This window comes from Thermobia domestica, chromosome 7, assembly GCF_964235325.1.
Source record: "Thermobia domestica chromosome 7, izTheDome1.hap1.1, whole genome shotgun sequence".
Taxonomy (NCBI): Eukaryota; Metazoa; Arthropoda; class Insecta; order Zygentoma; family Lepismatidae; genus Thermobia; species Thermobia domestica.
Genome location: NC_137460.1, coordinates 40,151,708 through 40,175,716, shown reverse-complemented (window position 1 = coordinate 40,175,716; position 24,009 = coordinate 40,151,708). Strand labels below are relative to the sequence as shown.

At 37.0% G+C, this 24,009-nt stretch overlaps 1 long non-coding RNA gene across 6 annotated transcripts in view; it reads left to right on the top strand.

The window, feature by feature from the left end:
- Positions 1-24,009, top strand: part of LOC145690020 (uncharacterized) — a 449,583-nt gene that overhangs the window by 13,465 nt on the left and 412,109 nt on the right. For 2 of the 6 annotated variants that reach the window (XR_014132139.1, XR_014132137.1), the window contains exon 2: positions 11,544-11,827. The exons of 2 other annotated variants lie outside the window; for them this stretch is intronic. This is a non-coding gene — a long non-coding RNA (uncharacterized LOC145690020). Of the gene's footprint in view, positions 1-11,535; positions 11,828-24,009 lie in introns of all 6 variants that reach the window. 2 more of the 6 variants (XR_014132140.1, XR_014132141.1) reach the window with 2 other exon arrangements.

The window sequence follows — 24,009 nt, the reverse complement described above, 5'->3', positions numbered from 1 at the left end:
AAGTACACATATAGGGTATTACCATATAGTGGACTACTTCATTGCTTCACGTACCAATTTTTATGAATGTACTCCCAAGGAGGAAGGGATACCATCCCCAAAATTCTGATGCAAAAAACGAAAAAGTACGTACTTTACCCTCCCCCGTCCGCCGTGGTACCCCTCGCATACATACAATGCATATCGTCGTAAAGCTTCGTCCTTCAGGAATACATTGATACCAAAATTATTTTCCTAGCTTAATTAGGGGTTGAGTTATTGAGATTTAAAGTAGTCACATTGAGGGGCGACCAAAATGTGACTATTTCACACTATTTCACAGAGGCGGCTCAATGGCCGTAACTCTGTAACGATGAATTTCCCGACATAAGGTCGTATGAACATTTTTCCTTGTCTATCCATAAGGAATCCATCCCTGAAATTTTGCCGTACGTGTTTTTTACACTAGGTTCAAACTTTTAACGTTTTAACATTCTAGTACAGCACTTCCATGAACAGTGTTCAGGCTAATTCCTCAACACGGACCAGTAGATTGGATAAATGTGGAGTCATAAATGTTCCCAATATGTTTCCGCATTATTTTAATTTGCTTAGTTGGTTTCTCATTAGGTTTTTTGTCATTTTCATTATTAGCTCATGTAATAGTTTTTCTTTAGGGGGTGGAGATAGAAGGATGAGGGTCAGCGTTTCTAAAATGATCGTTAGATTTTCCCCAGAGTCAAACTAGTTATTTTCGAAACCATTTTGCTTAATAACCATGAAACTGAAGTGAAAGTGGCTTGTATACAGACTTCAACTATTTTTCTAGTGATGAATATTAAAAAAGCACATTTTCCAGTGCTATGTACTAGTGCAATACAGTTCAGCATGTCGGTTGATGGGATGGTATTGTGCGGAAAATGGATTCATTGGTTTATTCATCATACAGAGTGGTTAAATTTTATTATTAACTATGGTTGTTCCAATTCTCTTCAACATTTGCAGGGCTATCACTGGAGAAGAAATTAAAATTGGTGTTTCGTTCATTTTTACAAACGAGAAAACATGAAATCTATTAAAATGGTTCTTTTTCAGTTAAAGGAAGTTTCGTCTTTATTCTTTTAGAGTATCAGGTGTTCTTGGTCTTTTCTTTTTAAAATTTATTGTCACATCCGTAGTACCAGGCACAGCATAACGTTGATCAGATTTTGCTTGTGTTAGTGCGAATATAGACTTTTTGTCTTCTTCTTCTTTTTCTTTTTGTATGGCTGTGGCGACGAACTGCATTACTGTGCATTAACAACGGGAGTATGACAAATAGAAACGACGTCACTCTGACAAGCATATTAGGTGTGGATCTGTCAAGCGAGTGACGCACGAACTCGACACATCGTGTGTGCATGTTGAATAAGAGCAATGTGGCCAACTAATGGCTCTACAGGGAAGAGATGCCGCCAATAAGAGATGTCTCCCTCTTTGTTGCATGACGACAGAAGCTATGTCCCCTGAGCTTTCAATCTGCATGCGAGCTGTAAGCCGAACGTAATATGTATTTATAATATATATGTATGTTAGCATCGTTGTTGTGTGCACGACAGTGTTTTTTGCACGAGATGTCATGAGATAGTTTTTTGTTTGAAAGAAAGAAATATGTCCTTGAGTGAGTAAGCAAACAGACATAAGAAATGATGTGCAGCATAAAGAGAGTGTTATTTTGATTTTTGTACAGTCTTGTTATTTGGTTGGCTTGATTTGGATTTTAGCGGCCTGCTCAGCATCGAGGCTGTATGGGCGAATCACATTAGTATCTCCGGGGATCGAACCGGGACTCCCTGTCTTGTTGTTGAATGATTATTCCCGTAAATCTTACCCATAACTTAGATTATACTAAACTAGCACATTATTTCGTTGTTTTAAGCGTGCTATTGGTTTAAAAGACGTTCATTGCACCTACGTTTTTGCTTCATATAGTACAATACCCCTTAGGGCCGTATTTAACGTTTTGCCACCCTTGGTCATTATAAAAATACCAGCCCCTGAAATCAATGAATACAGTGTAAAACTGGTGTGACATTAGTTAATCATGCCAGTAAACTGTTGAAATCTGAACAACCAAACAGTCATGCATTACTTGCCCTAGCGGCTGGGTGATAAGCTTTGAAAACTGTTGTAGGTAATTTTCAAAGTTAATCAACAGTGGAAAGGTTTAGAAAATACGATCAAAGAATACGATGTCAACAGTAGAAAAAGAGAAATAGTGAATAATAATTCATAGCTAAAATGTTAATTACTTGTTTGTAGTCAAACATGTTCTTGTTACTTGGATATTTACAAATGTTAAAGTTCAGTCTCGTATTCTATGTGAATGCATAATAAATTTCTAAGATTTCCTGAACAAGAGTATGAAAAAAGAAAGACTGATCCGAGAAAATTTGCCGTCCCGGGCCGTGGCCCATGTTGGCCCATGCAATAAATATGGCCCTGATATCCAGCATGAATAATTTGATGTAATTTTTGTATACGTATTCACTGATATGCATTGTCTCGTCGAGACTTCTTTCGCTATTCATATTTTTACTTTCTGTTCAGGACATAATACTGAAATAAGTTCTTTCATGGAGATTAGGCTTTTTCAGAAAATTTTATACAAGGGAAGGGGAGAGGCCAGGATCAGAATGTGAGAAACTAGTTGCTAAAGAATTCGTCCTGCACAAGAATCACATGTAGTAGCAATTTAATTTATCTTTGATAGGAAAGAATGGGGGTTGGGGGGCAATTCATCAACTCAATATGCGTGGAAGAATTATGGAAGAGATTATTATAAACCTTAGCGAGGTACGCAAATGTAATCCAGAGCTGTTTTTTCTTTCAATACTATTTTTTTTTCATCGCCTTTTTGAAGTAAATTTATTGTTGTAATTCATGTTTTAAAGAAGAATATTGCTAGTAAATGTTCTAACTCAGAAGACGATAATTCAGGACTTTTCTCGAAATTCTTAAGTTTTCGCAGAATTGAGTTGGATTTGAAATCTCTCTGATAGTGCCTTATCCTTTCTGGGTATATTCTTGTTGCCTGTAACTTACGTATGGTTCTTCTGGATATATTTATATTTCTATCGGATCAATGAAAACAATTTTATGAAAGAGTTTAGAAAATAAAACTATGAAAGGAGTTTCCCAGCCGAAATAAAATGTGTCGATTCACAAGTGATCTGCCCGACAAAGGCCAATAGGGGGAAGGTCATTCTACAGTGTTTTGAAGGTACAAATGTAGTGTTCGCTTAAATTGCGTGTATTGCTTCCTGTTAAGCTTTCAGTGTTTGTTTGTTTGTTTGTTTTTTTTTTCTTTCTTAGGTTAGCAATCTCCAGATTGGTATGGCGGACTTTCCATCTTTCCTTATCGTGATCCAGACTTTTTAACTTCCTTGTAGTTTTTTCTGTCTATATCTTTCAGTCACGGCCTTCCTCTAGATGTTTTTCCTTCTGCCATATGCTCCATAGCTAGTAACGAGCTTTCTTCATATCTCATAAAGTGTCCAATCATCCTAGCTCTTTTGACGTAGTTTCCAATATGATTTTTTTTTCCTTTTCTCCTACTGTTTCCATCACCTTCATTTGATACCTTATCGACTCATGTAATTTTTAACATTTTCAACACCACATTCGAAGTCTGCCATTCTCTGTTTTTGTTCTTCTAGAGTACATACATACCTCACATAATCGTCGTTCAAGATGTAAACCCTCGTATGTCCAATTTTTGCGATTTTGATTTAGGATTTAGAATTTAGATTTCTGGGCTTTCGGCATCTATGGCCTTGTTAGCCCGTCACGTTTGAGAGGTGACGTCCCTCGGCGAGCACACTATCCGGGAAGGAAGCGGCCTGGGACCTATATGTTTGGTACCACCCCGGCATTTGCCTGCTGTGAATTAGGAAAAACCAGGAAAACCTCATTCAGGGTGGCTGGCCTGAAAATCTTTTTACACTTATCGACCTAGAGCCCCCAATGGAAATCGAACCCGAGACCGCTCGCACCGAAGGTTTTGCGATTTTGAGTTTTTTTTTTTTTTTTTGACATAAATCTGATTAGAAAGCAATAACCCATGTTCTAGCAAACCCTCGTGGGTCACAAGACATCGATTGCTGAAAAACAATCGATTACAGCGTTTGCTTATATTTCGATTGTTTGCAACTTCAGGTAATACCTCGTATGCCAGTGAGTTCAGGGTATTATAATCGTATGTGCTGTGATGAGAGCAGCTGTATCAGCGTGTTTTAAAAGGATAAAACACCTTTTAGAAGGTCTGAAATGTTAATATTTTAAATAGATATAATGACGTTTTTTCGTCTCCTGGAAAAACTAACAAATTGAACATACGAAGTATCACATCTCCAACGACGATATATTCAACGCCAACTCAATACACATGCACTTACATCAGCCTTTTCTTCAGTTCTGCGTTGATGTCTGCGGGTAGAAGCTTTGGTTTTGCTTCAAACGCTTTTTCGCTAGAGTCATTCTGGATTTTGCATCTTGTTTGGACCTATTATCTCTTGTTATTTTACTTCTTAAGTAATAGAATCTCTACCAGTTGAGCTCCAATTTTCTTGTTGCTTTTTTTTTTTTTTTTTTTTCTTTCTTGTACATCTCTCAGCTTTTGCCTCTGTTTTTGTGCAAGTCTCAGAAAAATATTTTCACTCATGTTGTGCAAATCTCGTAACTCAGAATCGAAACCGATTTCTAATTTATCTTAATTTTTACCTTGAATAGAATCGCCTCTCAAACAAGAGGAAATGGAAATTCTGAAATATTATATATTTACACTTAATCATTAGTCTGAATCATTAGTCATTTATCAGGTAAAGTATTTTGATGTTAAATCTAGTTACAATCAGGTGTCAATATGTATTTTTATTTTTTGCAAATGCACTTGGATAATGACGTCAAACGTGTTAATCCGTTTAAATTGATTTGAAGCGTTATCATTAATGTATATCAATCGATAGATGCAAGCTAACGAGGTGTCAGATACTAAGGAGGTAATACGATACAATATCCATATGAATCTGGGTCACATTTTATTTAGAGATATTGCAAAGTTCACAGTTAATAACTTTAAAACATAAGACTTTTTGAACTATAAAATTGCATGTGTATATGTAATTTTTCTTCTTAATGTGACAATATTTGGATTCAGTTCCGTATAAAACACATTCAATTATACATAGTGATCAGTATTTAGGTCCTTTGTCAGCAGTGAGGCTCAGCAGATCAAGGTCTACACTTTAATGTGGAATCTGAACCATTATAGTTCCTTCACTGCTCTCCTACCGGCAATCGAACCTCGGACTTCGTGGATCAAAGACACATAAGCTAGCCATTAGTCAATCTGGGAGGGCAAATTATACGGAGTTGTAATGAAGTTATTTTTGATATACAGGGTGGCCCAAAAGTAGGTATACAGTACTGTACTGATCAGTTCATTGCATTTTATCATTTCTTGTTGTTATCCATTAGGTAGATTAATTTCTTTATCATTTGTTCTTAGTGCCTTTTTTCTTTTACCTTAAACTCCGAACAGCCGAACCAAATAAACTCATAAACTAGAATGTCATACTTGATCAATGCAGCGGTGTTTATCTACTTTTGGGCTACCCTTAGACCTACATGTCCATTTCATAAGACGCGAGGAGTAGAAGTTTTGAGTTGGATTAGAGGAAGACGGAGAAGTTTGCCGATTTTCTTGCTACAAACTTCGAATGCCAATTTATTTTAAATATTCTGTGTTTCCTTCTAGTCTAGAAAAGTGAGGTATTGTCACAAGAAATTAGGAGAGCGTTTGTCTATCCTTCCCAGGGTTATGAAAACCCAGTTTCTTTACAAATAGCATTTTGTCTGTGCTTAATCGTGTATATCAAATTGTTATGGGTTCAAACCTTTTTCAGGAGTGAGAAGTGGCACCATTGCATTGCTTGAGGTAATGCACGTATTAAAAATAGCTTTACGCGTATTGTGTACCAAATAAGGATATATATATATATATATATATATATTGGGGAGGCTGGAAGAGTACACCTCATAGAATTTGAGTTAGTTTTGAAAGTCGTAATTCTTTTTTCGTTTTGTAAATCAGTGTGGTAAGCTCTTTCACTCAGATTCATGTTCATGAGCTTGCACGTAATGGAATCAAACAAAACAATATAATTAAAACTATATGAATGCAATTTCTGAAGGAAGGTACAGAGAAAGAGCAAATGCTGTTGGAAAAAGTGAAGAGAATAGGCAATCTGCTGAATCATTTACAATGCTTTGTACTGTAGGGCGTAAATATTTTTTTGTTATTCCGATAAATGATATTAGGCAATACTCAGGTTTAGGAGTAATTATTCTGGGAATGCGAACCACAAGCAAGATAAAATTATAGTTAGTTAAATAAGAGGTAAATGGCCTTATCATGTCCCGTTAGGCATGTGGGCAAAACCCATATTAGTATTCGTAAAACAAACAAACGTCATCACTTCGTTGAAAAGGAAAACTGACCTGGAAATAGTGACGTACAAATCATGCTCTTAGCGAGTTTGAGTACTGACAGTGAGTCATATTCTTCATTAGGAAAGTTTCACTCTTGGATTACTTCAGTAAATACTTTTTATTCTCGGACTGTTGTGCACCATACGTAACTATTTTGCCTTTCATCTACGGTATCTTCCTATATATAAATCATTGTCCATTAATTAACATTACTGCCATTAAATTAGTCCTATTAGAAAAACGTTTCATAAATGAGTTTGTATACAATCCCGCCGATGTGAATCAGGAGTAATTATATTTCGGAGAAATGGCAGCTCTCATCTCTAATGCACGTGAATTCAGATTCAATTCCAGACCAGCTGGACTTGATGAGACAAACACCATATCTATTTATTTTATGTTTTACTTGCATTTTCCGTTATGTGGGTATCCTGTCACTGGTTAATTTTGCATTTATGATATTAGCCTTTAAAGTATAACGCATGTCTTGTGTGTTTTGCCTGAAGGCACGTTCTAACTAAAGTAGCAAGGTGAGGCCAGTAATCCGGTTATGCAGGGATAGGGTGACCAGTTCTTTTTCTGTGGTTTAGAAAGGTATGTAGAAGCTCTAAATTACGAGCTGGAGTAGAGAAACTGATTGAGGGTTAGGATCAGGGACCACTTATACAAGAACTGTGTAATTGTGGCTTTCTTACACAACTAATCGCTTGTATGAATTAATTAATATTTTTCCGATTGAAAGGACTCAATCGGAAGAATACACTGTGAGGGAACGAGAGTCGTCACAGAGAGTACGACGCATAATCTTGAACGTTATAGAAATTCCAAAAGTGTATCACTGCAGAAAAAGTTCTCCATGTCCCCATTAGGATTAGGAGTAACCATTCCCTAAGATCCGATTTCGTTTGATCTTTCCGAAAGGCTCCACGAAAGCAAAATGTCCTGTCAACCGTAGACGTGTTAATCTTACTATTCGTATGTTGCCGGTATTAAATAAAGAGTAGATGTTGGGAAATATTGAAGTATGTTATCTTCAGTGTTTTTAGGAACCACCAGAATTTTTATTATTCTCGCCTGAAAAAAACAATCGAATTAGCTACTTATTGCGTCAACACTATAGCCAAATCTTTAAAATTCTATCTACTTTCATTACATTTCAGTATGTTTGTAGGGTCTTCCTCTGGCTTTCCTTCCATCTAGAGAAGGTAGTGCTAGAGCACTGAACTTCAACGACAGTGGAGTAATTTTTGCATAAGCTCTTGAACATACCTTTGGCCCGGTAGCGATTTTTTTTTATAAAGCGATTAGGAGAAAAATATGATACATCCATTCAATTCACATACGATTTTTCTGCTTTGATATCGTCCATCAGTTGTATCCTACTTCGCCCTCTCCCTCTCGTTCGTGCTACCATACCGTCTAACACGTCTCTCATGATACAGTTCCTTCTTACCCCATCCCAACCAGTTTTTCTCCTTCTTCTGAATTATATCCAAAACTGATCTTTTCTTCCCCAGCATTTCTAACACCTTCATTCGTTTTTCGCTCGACCCAACTAATTCTTTTTACTCTTCTTTACATCCACAATTCGAAGTTCCAGTCGGTTTTCATTATTTTTTCATGATGTCTACGTTTCTGTCCCATACAGTACAGTAAACATAATACACGAAGCACTCTGTGAGTTTTTTCCCCCCCTCAATTCTTTATTCAAAATCTCATAAAACAGACTTTTCTTCTCCGTAAAGGTTTCTTTCGCCATTCCTATCCTTGCTTTTATTTCACGTTCGCACTTCATATCGTCACTAATAATACTACCCAGGTATCGAAAACTAATCACCTGTTCTATTCTTTTCCCTTCCCGTTTCTTGTAAATAGGTAAGAGTAAATTCATACACGTAGCTTTTCGAGAAAATCGAGATTTTTTTTTAAAACTTACTGTACCATAGTCATGCTACCTATTAAATGGAACTAATATTAAAGTGTACACACTAAACAAGGTTTTCATTACGGCACTAGCATAATAACAGTATACAGTATGGTTAATGATGTATAGCTCCAAAATATATGATTAACTCTTAAATATTAATTTTTCGTTAAGTATATTATTGTCCCAAGATTAAATGGTGCGAACGGTCTCGGGACAAATTTCCTGTGGGGGACACTCGGTCGGAAAGCTGTTAATAAGAGCCTTTTCAGCCTCGCCATCCTGAGTGAGGTTTTTTCCTGGGTTTACCTCATTCATACTAGACAAATACCGGGATGATGCCGAATATAATGGTTCCAGGCCGCTTCCTTTTTTCCTCTCCAATTTTCAGGTCAGTGTGATCGCCGAGGAACGTCATCCCTTATATGTATGACGGTGTTAACATGGTCATAGACGCCGAAAACCCGATAATCTAATTCCTAATAATCCTAATCCAAAGATTAAACGTATATCAGTCGATAAAGTACATTAAACTGAAGACAAGAACATAGTTGGGGCTAAATCTTCATGCGTGGTTTTCGAGAAAAACGATTTTTTGTGGTTCGTTACTAATCTGATGGAGTGAATAGTTTTCTTGTATTATTCTGCTGGAATAATTTATTTATTTATTTATTTATTTATTTATTTATTTATTTAGGACTGCATATGAAATGTGGGTGTGGAGAAGAATGGAAAGAATTAGTTGGGTCGAGCGGAAAACGAATGAGAGAGTGGTAGAAATGGTGGGGGAGAAAAGAACACTTCTAGATATTGTTAAGAAGAGGAAGAGAAACTCGTTGGGACATTCTAAGAAGAAATTGTATCATGAGGGACGTCTTAGAGGGTATGGTGGCGGGAAAGAGAGGGAGGGGGCGAAGGAGACTACAATTAATGGATGATATAAAAACAAAGATCATACATGAAGACGAAGAGGTTAGCGGAGGACCGTGGAGCATGGAAGCTTCTTAGCTGCTGCAAGTGATCTGCCAGTAAGGGAGAATACCTATGATGATGGCATATGAAAGATATACACTACTAAATAATGCATTGTGATTATTTTCGTTTAATTGCTCCTAACAGCGAGGCACACTTCTAATAATGAAGGAAAGGCTTGTTAAATAATGTAGAATTTTCTGGCACAGTTAAATAAAACAAATTTCTGTATGGAAAATTCGTATTCCATCGTTAAAAAAAAAAGTTTTTATTATTTTCATCCTGTTTGCCTTTTAGTTGCGTCAATTCCATACCTAAATGATGATTTTACGCTTTAAACGACCACATTTCCCCAGTGGAACGAGAACAAAAATAATGTTGGAGGAAATCTCTCCACTAATAGCTATCGACAGCTTCAGGAAAACGATTTGCACAACAACAACAATATTTCACGCTGTCGGTTGACATGTGTTTAATAATCTACATATGTTTGGTGTGCATGTGTGGATCGTTCGGGATTGTTTGTTTCACAGGTGATTTTGCAAATAGCACATATGGTTCAGTGCGAAAAAAGGTAGGGAAGAGGAGAGTACTCGAATCAGTTCTGATACGGCACCTACCACCAATAGATGGCAGCGCGTGGTAGTTTTAGAGTTGCAAACTATGGTATACATAAGTTTGGAAAGCTTTATAAATAGCTGTCCTGTTTCAGTGTTAATCACTATAGAGAAAAAACGATAAAATGGTGAGAAATGGTTTTTGATATAGATTCAGCAATCTTTGTCTTCTTTCTTCATTGTATCCCACGAAAAATCTTCTTACGCATTTTTTAAGAGTTTCTTTTCCTTTAATTTTTTTTCCACATTCAGTTAGATGTTGAAGTCTTCTGTAGTTTCACAATATGAAGCAAAACTAAATCACGGATAGCTCGCACCGTGTGGACTTTGTGGTGGACAAACACCGTGCTCGTGGGTTTTCTCGGGGTTCTCCCGTTTCCTCCCACTTTCTTCATTCCACCATTTCTCATAATCACTGTCTCCTTTAGTCTAACCGGCATAATCGTGGGACGTAAAACTCAAAGATTTCATTTTAAATCACGGATATATCCTGTATGTTATACTGCACATGCGAACTCAAGAGCATTAGTGGTTGCATAATCAAATAGGATATAATAAGCAGTAAACAATTCAGGTGTATAGAAGCAAAACCTGCTAAGTCCATTTTTCAATTTTGTCAGGAAACGAAAAAGAAAAGTGGCTCCCTTGTGTTTCAGAATTGTTGAACAATTGTTTTTCTTTAGTGGTAGATTTCACTCATCTGCATTAAGTAGTGACTACTTAAAAAAAAGTTCAACAATTATGAAACATAAGGGAGTTACTTTTGTTTCTTCTCCTGACAAAATTGAAAAATGGATTTAATAGGTTTTGCTTCTATACCCCTGAACTAATCAGTTAATTTTACAATAAAATGATTGATAAGCTGCAGTAAAAATTGTGAAAACATTGCATTGTCATCAGCTTGACGTATCTGTAGAAAATTTCAGAGTGATCGTACATGAAATTAATGTTGCAAGATGCGACTCTAGCTAACAAACAAACGAACATGATAGTGACCTAATAATATATATATAAACCTCTAAACCTCTCAAATTACACCAGATTACTACAGTGTTGGCACTATATTTTCGATGATGGGTTGAAAATTTTACTTGTTTGATATTTTAAATACTATACATGCACAATAACAGATTTCCACTTCTTGTAAATTTTATTTCTCCTAAACGATATTTTCTTTAAATTCAGGTTTAGTGTTTAAGCATTTTATTTAGGTTAATATTTTAGTTAGCTATTTATGATATAGGTATTAAAGGAGGTTTTGAAAGAAGGGTTAAGACACGATTATTTATAATATAGGTATTGAAGGAAAGGTTTCAATAAAAAAAAACAAAGTTAAGGAAAAAGTATATTCTTAATTTATAATGTTTAGGAATAATATTTTGAAATCGGCTACAGAATGAAGAGCTGCCCAACGATGTTAACAAATTGGCCATGATAAGATCTCGAATATTCCAATATGTTCAATTTGTATTCCCGAGTTGAAATTTTGTTTGTTTATGTTACGGTTGTAAGCTTTTTAGATTTAGATGTACACTCTTCAGAAAGAAGTTGTCTTGTTTTATTGTCCAGTATTGGACGCGTCTTACAAGAGGAAGTTGTTTTCTCGAACTAAAGTGTTGAGCAAAACAGTGAACACAGTGGATAAGTGATTATGATCTGTTGATTTTGGACGTTTGACAAGAGACTCTTGAAGATCTTGCTGGTTGGAGGAGCGCCCGCAGCAATGGGAAAAAGAAAGAAAAAAAAACTGAAAAACGAGGATTTCAAGAGAAAAAAAATGGAATGGATGTAATCGTATGTTCCGGTAAGTTGAACTTTTCATTCTCTAATTGAAATGGATATGTTTTCAATGTTTGTTTAGTTTTAGTAGTATGTTTTTATTTGGTGTTTATTTCTTTCATCTCTCCTATGTAAGTGATCTTTCAAGTGGTTCTTTGCTGATGCTTTCAGTGTCTGCTTTGAACATTAGATTTTAAATTCTGTCAGAACGTTTTAGCGAAGATCTATTCTCAAGTAAGTAAACACAAGCTGAAATTTGAAGTTGTTCTTACAAATGTATCTAGAAATGTAAGTAAAGTCTAATAAAAAGTCATACTGTTGTTACACCTTGTAAAGGGCTACGGCCAGCCAGAACGCCCCTTTAGTTGAGTACTGTGAGATTGGTGCGTTGGCTGTCAACGCATTACATCTAAGCCGGAATTTCTTACCATAACCATTCAATTCCCATCATCCCTGCATCATCAGCATCATTAGAATAAGCGCATTAAAATAAGCATACAATCGACAACTGTAAATAGGGGCACGACGGCTTATGGCAGAGCTCTCATCTCTGGTGCAAGAGTCCGTGGTGCGATCACAGACAATGTGAGTTTAAAAGAGTACAGTACATTTTCTTGAGCTTCCTCGGATTTCTTCTTTCCCCTCCCACAGCCTACTAATTATCTTATATCCACCCCCTTTCATTAAACATCCGTCTCCTTTAGTGTAAATGATCTTGTATGTGGGACTAAAAGACTTGTATTTCATTATTTTTCTGAGTTGTAAACCTCGCACCGTGTGGACTTTGTGATGGACAAACACCGTGCTCGTGGGTTTTCTCGGGGTTCTCCCGTTTCCTCCCACTTCATTCCACCATTTCATCCCCATTTCTCATAATGACCGTTTCCTTTCGCCTAACCGGCATAATCGTGGGACGTAAAACTCTTTTGGCAGTGTATTCTTCGAGCTTTAAAATGCAGAAGATTGAATTAAGGTCTTTCTCCACACATTTGACTAACACAGTAAGTCTTGGAAATGTTATTCATGGCATTTTTGGATTGTGTCACTGTATTTGACACGGGGAACTGGAAGGTTGACCCTAGTAGCTCTTAAATTTCCTATGAGACTGTATAGAACCACAAATTCAATTCCTCCTAATTGAGAATCAAACTCGGAACCACGAACTCCAGAGGCATGCCATCTGATCGGATATATCGAAGCAGTACTACAGCCCCTGAAATGCTTTAGCTATCGGGATAACTTGAAGTTGGGGATGTGCGATTAGCAATCAGAGACCACAAAGTTTGTTGCTTGTTGATTCAGGTAGCTGCTGAGTCAATAACCAGGAAGGAGTGCACCAACCGTTCGACTACGAGGGCTTAAACCTCGTTAAAGCATCCGAGGAGGACCACGCTAGATGACAAAACGAGGATAAGGCAAAACTGTTCATTGGACTGCTAAAATAAGCCTCCCCTTCCCACGTGGTAGATAGGTATTGCGTTCTGTCATTATGAAGTAGCAAGCTTGAAAACATATCGAGTGCAATCGAAGCGCCCGCCAAATATGAACTGCATGATGCAATTAGATTGCTAATGGTGTAAGGACATAATACAGTCGCAGTTCATTGTCGAATGAATAAGGATTATGGCGGGAACTTTACAAGTGATGGATGTGTACACTGCTAATGCAGAGAGTTTAAGGAAGGTAATTTTATAAGCTATGGCTGTGTGCACCACTGCTGCAGAGTTTTAAAGAAGGAAACTTTATAAACGATAGCTGTATGTACGAGTCCTGCAAAGTGTTTAAAGAAGGGAACTTTATAGACGATGACTGTGTACGACTGCTGGATAGGATTTAAAGAAAGACTTAATGATGATGAAGGTGTACAAAGATGGGAAACTATGATGGCAGACACCCTTGCTGAATGCGTGGATCATGTCTTTCGTGAAAGGGTAGGTTGTGATTTCTCAACTACTGAGTTCCCTAAAATTTCAAGGTCAGCGCCTGAAGAAATCGACTCACACTTGGCGGGCGCTTCGATTGAACTTGATATGATTTAGAGCTCACTACTCCACAACGAATAAATAACAATCTGTCAATGGAGGGGGACGTCCAATGTACTGTTTTATTCCCTTTACGTCATCGGAGGCGCGGTGACTCAGTGGTAGAGCATTCACATTCGGTGCTTGGGGTCCCTGGTTCGATCCCAGCTCGCGCCGTGTGGACTTTGTGGTGGACAAACACCGCGTTTTCCCGGGGTTCTCCCGTTTCCTCCCACTTTCTTCATTCCACCATTTCATTCATCTCTCATCACCGTCTCCTTTAGCCTAACCGGTATAAACGTGGGACGTAAAACTTAGAGATTTTCCCTTTACATCATTACATGTGGTTCTTTGGTGGTTTAGAGAAGATTGAGAAGAAATATTCCTCGTATATTGGAGCATCACATGAGAATTATATTAGGTATTCAATTCATATGAAACTTCGTATCATTCATTGTAGGTCCATGAAATAATGTATTGTTTAAATATGTTAGTGCAACCACAACTTCAATAAAGAAAGAAAGAAAGAAATTTAACGCAGTGTTCGTTATGCTGAACTGCACTCACGGAAATGATTGTTATCATACAGATTTTATCGTCATTTTAGATTTTAAAATTGTTTAACTGGCCTTGTAAACATATTGCTTTTGAAACGTAAAATTAAACTCAAGAGGCGATTAGGAGGAAAAAAAAAAACTGTTGGTAATAATACCGTAATTCAGTATAATGCATTTTTCCTTTTCGTTTCCCATTCCTAAATAAAAGGTAATTTCAGTCGTACGTGAATATGGCAGCTGCAGTGCTTGTGGCTACCTGTTGAACATCCGTGGTTATAGTGCTATTATTTGTGAGAAGTACGCCATCCAAATCATCCGCTGTTTCCGGTCAGAGGTTAACATGCCTACAACTACATGTGAAGTTGACTGTGTATGTAGTGTTCGTGATCTTGGAGCGGAAAAATATCGTTCTTTAATTTACTAATGGAGAGGACGCATGCTAATAAGTGTATGATATACGTGAAGTCATGTTATATGGCGTTGATCGGGAAAGAATTGTATACATCAGGAGTTCTCCATTTTTTTTTTTTTTTTTTTTTTTTTTTTTTAAGGTTGCGAGCAATGGTGGCCTAAAATATAGGTAAATATTATAATTTATTCGCTACAAGTTAAGAGAAAAAAAGCTTCGGAAAACTAGGTATAAAATGGTTTATTAGGTAAGTTTCTTCCCTGAACTTCCAGCGAGAAAATTAAAATATTTGCCGATGTTACCTCCCTCAAGCCGCCACTGGCTGCGAGCACAGTTCTTATTACAGGTTCTATGTAGGTGTACCGTGAAAATAATAATACATCAATACATACACACAGAGACTGCAGAAGCGGTCCCGGGTTCGATTCCCAGTAGGGCACTCGATCGAAAAAGTGTAAAGCGCTTTTTCAGGCCAGTCACCCTAAATGAGGTTTTCCCGTGTTTTCCTCATTCACACCAGGCAAATGACGGGGTGGTACCTAACTTACAGGACCCAGGCCGCTTCCTTTTTCCCCAATCCTTTCTTCCTTCCCTTTCCCCGGATAGTGTGCTCGCCGAGGGACGTTATCCCTCAAAACGTGACGAGCTAAATGGCCTTAGATGCCGAAAGCCTAGAAATCTAAATCCTAAATCCTACTACCTACAGAAGGGGCCGCACGATGGCTCAGTGGTAGAGCGTTCACCCTGGTGCGTAGTGTCCTTGGTTCGAATCCAGCTCGCGCCAAATAAACTTTATGGTGAACAAACACCGTGTTCGTGGGTTTTCTCGGGGTTCTCCCGTTTCCTGCCACTTTCTTCATTCCCCCATTTCATCCATTTCTCATCATCATCGTCTCCTTTAGCCTACACGGTATAACCATGAAATGTAAAACTTAAAGATTTCATTTCATTTTTACAAACTACAGAAGTGGAAGTCATTGATACTGCACTATGTCAAGTGCTCACGAGAAGAAAAGAAGATGCTAACCAAATCTGAAGCTCCTCGAGATTAGCTGTATTGACAGTGTGGAAGTGACTCACTTGCTGTTGCTGCTACTTCTTTCAAGAAGCTGCTGCCAGCAATTTGATTGCAAAATGATGAAATACTGGATATGAGTTTTTTTTTTTTTTTTTAACATTCCGTAAGAAAGAAATAATAATGCAGAATCAACGACGGTATGACTAGTTACATAAATACTGAGATGTTATTAGTAAAGATGTGGAACGCGAATAGATTGGTTGATTGAATTGAAATTTAAGCGCCTCTTTCAGCACCGAGGCTACATGAAACATGAACCCACAGCTGAACTTCGGATCCGAGCAATGATGGTACTCGTGGTCCTGATGGAAGAGCATTCAGCACATTTACGGTTTTTTGGATTCCACTTTGAACTTCAGGTCCATGTCTCATATAGCCGTGGTGCTGAAATAGAAACGCTTCAAGAAACAAACAACCGTACCACGCGACTCCCATTGGGAAACGAACCTACACCCCTATGCCGAAGATGAGTATACTAGCCATGACGTGATATTACGAGGTTCCTACTAATCAGGGAAATCATGGAAGTTAGGGAAGACTGTGCAGAGCAGGGAAGCAGACTGGAAATCAGGGAAATTTTTTAAAATATATTTTTTCTAACATTAATTGTAAACCAATTTCATCTTAGTCAGTCATTAATGATCACAATATAGAACGTTGCTCAGATTTTTAAGGGTGGTAAGTGGAATGTACGCATGAGCAATTCATTATTATTTGTTACTATAGAATAAATGTCCTCATATATAAATGATCACCGTTATTTATTCTTGTTTATATGTCAAGGTCATCCGACACCTGTCATGAAAGTCAGGGAATTTCCTTCCAGAGGTCAGGGAGAAGTCAGGGAAATAGATCTGGGGTAGTCGCAATAAACATGTTGGTGCAGATTCCCATCCATTTGTATGAGCAGGTCCAAGTCTTAATACGAAAGCATTCCAGAGTATTAGTGTTGCCCACAAGGTGAAAAATAATGTTTTCTTTAGTGCTGTTCACATTTTATGATATTTTCGGATTCGGTTCTGAAAACCGATTTTTTTTTTTTTTTAATTTCAGCTCTTTTAAAAATCGATTTGGATAACACTGGTTTTCTTGTCTCGTCTCGTAAATTTAGTAAAAGTGATGCCTCAATTCTAGAAGAATTATATCTCATCTCTTTCTGGTGTAAGCTTTCCTCATCTCATTTTGTAAATATATGTATATACCAAGGATGTTATAAAATAGAGGATCTGCCCATACAACAAAATCGTGAAGCCGAACGTCACAGCTTCGCCACGCCTACTCTGCCCACTGCGCGCCACTAAGATCGCAATGTTTCGAGCCAACAATCATGGCGGAAGTGAGAGGAGCCAATCACACGTGCCGGTTTAGACGATGCTCGGTTGTTTTTTTTTTTTTTGGCTTCATTGAGTTCATATGATGAAGATACGTATGGGCAGATCCTCTATTTTATAACATCCTTGGCATATACAAACTTTTGCCTTGATTTTTCTTAATTTAATTTAGAAGGCAGCAGGATATTTCCGCGTCTTGAGAAGTCCACAAATGATGTGATGTAAGGATATTCAAACAACATGTGTAATAACTTGCGAATGTTTAAACTTTGATAAATGGCTTTCATTATGTTTGTCAGTCACTTAATCAATGCGTGGTTTTTATACTGTGAATAATGTAACACTAAAGCAGTGTTTGAGTTCTTAAGACTTGGATGAAGTAGTGTTTCCCACCTCGACTCTTTTTGTTTTTGAAATAAGAATCGAGACGAGAAAATTCATCGCTTCGTAGGCAACACTATTCACAGTCATGGATGGGTCCAAGTTTTGAAACGAAGTAAAGTGAAATCTTTCAGTTTAAAGTTCCACGATAATGCCCTTTAGGCTAAGGGAGATGGGTGATTAAGTTAATGGATGATGGGCAATTTGGTGAAATGAGAATGAGGGAGAATGCGGGAGTACCTTGAGAAAACCCTCGGACACGATGTTGTCCACCACAAATTTACTTGACCGGAAATCGAACCAGGGACCCCGCACACCAGAGGTAAGCGCCCTACCACTGAGCCAGCGTGCTCCATTCTTCCGTATTTTCTGATTCTTCTATTTGCTTGTCGCTTCCATAAAACCCTTCTAAATATTTCTTCCCTGTTATAAATTTATTTGTATTGTTTCTTCTTCTTCTTTATTTTTTAATACATTAGTCGTTGGTCTCCGTGGTTTGAAGTCCCTATATATCTTCCTGTGGTCATATCCATTTTTTCTTTTTCATATTGTCTTATCCAGTCCTTGGCAGTAGCATTTATGCATAATCTGATTTCTTATTCTTTTATATTGCGTCTTTGCATCATTGTTGTTATTGATATTCTGATATTCTATTGACATATCTCTTCATATCACAAACAAAATCAAACTGTTTATACCTCTCCTTCCTACTTACAAAACATTACAAAAAGTGAAATTTCACCGATATTGATGTTTACTTTTACTAGTAAGTTTGTCATAGAAAGGAGCAATATAAGTAAATACCTATAGGCCTAGTTTTTACTTCAATCCATTACCAATCAAGTGATTTTGTTTTTATCTTTTTAGACCAAGTACTGTTTTCGTAATGAACGTTTTTATTAACCCTTACAATCGTGAAAGTAGGCGCGCGTCACGAAACAAATATGGCCGTTACTGGCAAACCGTTTCAGATAGACATATTGTAAACACAGTTTTAAAGCCTGAAAATATGAAGCAAACAACTGTGTAAGTTTCATAATTTTCAAAAATAATCGAGCAACCACCTCTGGATCACTTCAAATGGATTGTGACCCATAAGAGAACATATATTTTTGCTGGGACAAAAAAAAAAAAAAAAAAAAAAAAAAAAAGTTGTATTACAGAGGTGTCCGTTACAAAAGATCTCACTGTATATGTTTATCTACTATCTGTGGGTAAAGATGTGGATGCAGATATACCTCTACCTAAGGGAGACGGCATGCTGAATGTAGACTACGTTACCGAACTAAACAGCCTAATTAAGCTTTTTGTAGGTTCAACGCCAGGAAGTTGATTTTAGTTTATATCAAGGAAACTTTAAGTTCTGTTGTGTGTACTCTCCAATTCACCGTCAAATTTAAATATAGATTACCAATGACATTGTATTCAACGGAGCAGAGTTTGTTAATCAAATATCTGCAGCTTATACGTGTAGCGTGGCTATGGTCTGTCTATATGAGGAATTGTCTTATCATTTTCCTTATTCGATTCATCATTTGTTAATCCGTCATTGAAAGCTTACTTTTACGTACACTTTATTATCAGCTAGTTATTTTTCAGGTTTCAAGGGTACTGTTTTGTAAGACATCGTAACGTGTATGGGTTAGAGCAAAAACTACCTGCATAGATCTTAAATTTGTCCTTTGATGGGACTTAATGTAATGTAATTTTTAAAATGCAGTTTTAATGCTTGTATATAAAACTGTTTTTTTTATTTTTTTATTTTATTTTATTTTATTTTTATTTTATTTTATTTTATTTTATTTTATTTTTTTTGGTCCGCTGTACAAATCCACGCCATTGACATGTTTCTATGTAACGTTAGGGTAGAAACAGTAGGTCAAGGCTTGAAATTCAGGTCTGAATCCAGCAGTCAGATCAGAAAAGATTGTCATTTTTTTCTTTGCAACTCGAAGGCGAACAAACTAAAACCCAAATGCGTATCGTCAAATTAAAATATTTTGTCATCAGTGGCGATTTGGTGGCCCGAAGTTTCGCTCCCTGCCAAAGGCTATTTAAAATTTTTAAATGTGTATCATGAGAGAGAGGGTGTTCGAAATCTGTCAAAACAGCGTATTTCATGTGAGGAAGATAAACTCAAATTAGGAGATGAAACTTGTATATAAAATTCATAAAAATTAAAAATAAGTTAAAGTTTTCCCTCGTTTTCGAAAATTCCCTTTCTAAAGAGAGGAAGTCGACAATTTCTACAGTAATTTCCTTTTCCATTTTGTATTCATAAAGTGGTCGTGGTTTAACCGTTTAAAATGAATATTTGAACGTAACCCGCCTTATGCAGAGTCGTTGTGACATATGATTAGCGTCATACGAAAGGTCTGAGTACTGCAGGAAACATGTGTTAGTCGAACTCTTTAGTATGGCACTGGTCACACGTCAAAACGACTCTGAATAAGGCCCAGCATTTTTATTCACCTGTTTTTATTTTTTATTTTATTTTATTGTGCCGCTACACTTGGATTGAAGTGCCTATTCTAAAGAAGGGAGAAGGGGAAATTTTTTCCTAAACTCATTCTTGTACGAAAAATGAGCATTCCAGCTAGTATTTCATAAAATTGAAAATGAAAGTATTAACTAACCCAGTTTATAGTTTTAAGAAACTGAATTTTCCGTCGCTCCCAAAACAAAATCTTTCTTTGGACCGTACCTTTCTCGAGCCAGTCCAAACTGGACTTTTAATACCCACCTATTTAAGATGTAATGCTTATGGGGTGTATAGTAGAAGCTAGCGAGTTTTCTTTTTTTCTTTTTTAAGTTGAGAATTTAAAGGACCTCGCACAATTCTTATGGAAATGGATTTCGGTGCAACTGCTTGAAACCGTGCTATGTTGTAGATATTGTGAACCTGAGAAAAGGTCTCAATGGACACAATCACCAATCATTGACCATTTGGCCACTTAGGTAAAAATAACTGAAACCGTAATATATTGTATATATTGTGATTCTGAGAAAAGTCTTAATGGACACAACTACCAATCATTGACCGTTTGACCACTACAGTACATTTGTATTTATTTTGTAATAACTTACATAAGTTATTACAAAATAAATACAAATATTAATCAAAATGTAGTTAACAAGGAACCAAGACAACATAATAAGTCATCAATTACCGTTGAGTTCATTTTTCTAGTCGCTGCCTTAACCTAGATTTTTGGGTAATTCAAATTCTGGTCACACTGATTTCTATGGATGGCAACACTGAAAATTCTTTTGATTCGTATTTTCGGGTGTAGAATAACATTATCTAGTATTGTGGTAAGTTTCGTTTCATTATCTCTTTTCACTTACGAATAACGGGCAAAAGAAGAATTGTTAACTTTTGTATCATTTTTTAGTAGTCTGCCCCCTTAAGGTCTGAGGAACATGCCAAGTTTCATAAAATCGAATATCAGGCATCCCATACGTAATGTTTTTTCAATGACCGTTGTAATGTCGCCATGTGAGGGAATAGTGAATTAGAGGGCACGTATTATAATCGTGTCATCGACACGTGTCGTAGTCGTGTCATACAGAAAACTTCATTGTGCCGCAGTGTGTAGAAGGAGCACGTTCTGGAGTTGTGGCTTGTGTTTCATCATGGCAGTATCGGAGTACCATATGGACATGTCATGCTGTATGAATTTCATCAGGGACATTCAGTTAGCGCAGCGGCACGAAATATCAATGCTGTATGTGATTACAATGCTGTGTGTGATCAGGGTATTGTAGATGTGCGGTAGTGCCAAAGGTGGTTCCAGTGGTTTCGATCTGAGGACATCCTCACCGATAAGTCTCGAAAAAGAAGACCTGAACAGCGATGCTTTTCGAGCAGGGGTAGAAGCAAATCCAATGGAAATTGTTGAACTGGCTAGCGAACTCCATGTCACACATTCGATCGTCCATCGTTATCTGCAGGACCTTGGATACGTGTTAAAACTCGGTAAATGGGTACCCTATGCGTTATCGTTTCAACAGATGCAGCAACGAGCGAGTATCTGCAGTTTCCTGATCATCCATCATAGAAGTCAACCATTTCTAGACAGAATGGTGACAGGGGATCAGTAGGTACCCAAGTGAGGGGAGAAACTGCCAAAACAGGACCTGCAAACCTGCAATATGATGTTGAGCGTTTGGTGGGATATCAATGGGATAATACATTTTGAGCTGTTGCCACGTAACCAGACAGTCAATGCAAATGTCTACTGTCAGCATTTTGAGGCCTGCAGACTGACTGCATTGTATAAGAAACATCCTGCTGCGGTTCATCACCACAGTGATAACGCGCGCCCATACACAACGAGAAGAACCTGTGTTGAATGTGCCCCCCATCCAACATTTTCCGTAGATCTTGCATCAACAGACTACTGTCTATTTCACAGACTGGAAAACCACATTTCTGGGAAAACACTGCAAGATGAGGTGTAACGGACAGTAATCCAGTACTTTGCCTCGAAAACCGGTTGCTTCTTTCAGGGGGGATTCAACAACTGGTTGATAGGTGGTAGAGTGTTGTGGAATCCGATAGAGACTATTTTCCTGAGTAATGATAGTGTTCCAGATAAGTTATTGTGGTTTTCGTCACTGAGCAAAGGTACTTGTACGAGAGCTGTCGTGAAGCAGATGGATAGATACACAAATGCTGGTTAAATAGGATAGTGCAAGAAGTGTACGGTAAACCACACTAAAATTTAATGTTATTTCTTATAACCGAATCTACTATACTACAAAGTTACTACAAAAACTAACCACACTATTAAATCTTACATCTTGGATTTCTCCAAACTAATGGAGGGTTAGTAAGGTAATATTTGCTTCTGAAATATGAACAGAGTCGTTATAGCCGTTTGCTGAAGCATCTTCTAAAAGTAGTTTACTCCCATCAGCAAACTAAGCTTTCTAGAGTTTTTTGCGAGAAATGAGAGGAGGTCATGCAGAGAGTAGTCCTAACACTTTCGATTTTAGTGCGAGCAGTCCCGGGTTCAATTTCCAGTGGGATACCCGGTCGGAAAGATGGAAAAGCATTTTCAGGCCAGCTATCCTGAGCGAGTTTTTTCTGAGATTTTCTCGTTCATGATAGGCAAATATCGGAATGGTACCTAACATAAAGTCCTAATTGCTTCCTTCCTTCCCTATTACCCTTAGTAGTGTGATCTCCGAGGGACATCATCCCTCATACGTGACGGGCTTTAAAGGCCATAGATGCCGAATTCGCAGAAATATAATTCCTAATTGGAGAGATATCAGATACATTGTACTACAGCTGAATTAAATATTTGTGTATGATATAAGTCAGCATATCCGTTTTGCAACAAAATCGCCGAAACAAAATTCATCCTCAGTCACAAAACTGCACTTCCTCAATTTTTTGAGAAAAAGTTAATTTTGTCATGTAGGATTATCTTTTGAAATATTTGTTTATGAAATGTAACAAAACACAATATCGTCAATAATCTTGCATTTTTAGAAAATTAATCATGCCATATCCTATAGTTATTAATAAATTCTGAAAAAAAAAAAAAACTGGAGAAAATTGTGCAAAAACTATTCAACTCAGCCAATAAACTCCCCTGTTTTAGCTTTTCCGAAGTTATGGCGCATGCCATAATGTAGGGTAATTAATAGAATATTAATATAAATAAGAACAAAATCATTATAAGTATTTTTTTTTTTTAAAGAAAATCGTCTCAACAAAGAAATAGTAAACGATATATTCTATTTGCAGGCAATTCAGTTTTCGTTCTCTTAGCAACCAGCTCTGATTAACTATGCATATTTGTTAATTCCATGCAATTGCTAAATAAATGTGTGATCTCTGTGCACTTGTGCACTATGACTGTCAGAAGTGATATTGATGTGGTAATCATGTAACGGGTATTGTAATTTTCAGTAAAAGAGCTAAGTACGTATATGAAAATACAAACTTCCAGAGGCCTGCCTGTCTTACTTAACAGTACGGACTGTCATTTTTTCTACGAGAAACCTTGTTTAATTTGCGGTAATTTGTGTAGATTGCACCACATCCTCAGTTACTTTTAAAAATGGGAGGAATTTCAAGTTTTTCACTTTCCAATCAGCAGCTTTTAACCTTGTATCGTTTAGGTCACTATTCTATTATTTTTAATACATTATTATTTAGAATACATTTTTAGATTTTGATTTTTACATGTTGTTAGAATTAACTTTACAATTAATTTAGCTTTTTTTTTTTTTTTTTTTTTTTTTTCGTCTGACTTCTTATGATGGGAGTAGAGTAAACAAGAGGTTTGGAATTTATAACTTGCACTATTTTCTGCCAACACATGTTACTGTTTACCAACGGTTTTGCTGTAGAAGCCTTTTTTTTTTTTTTTTTTTTGGAAGGGGGTGGTGGTGGGGGATAATTTTACATTTT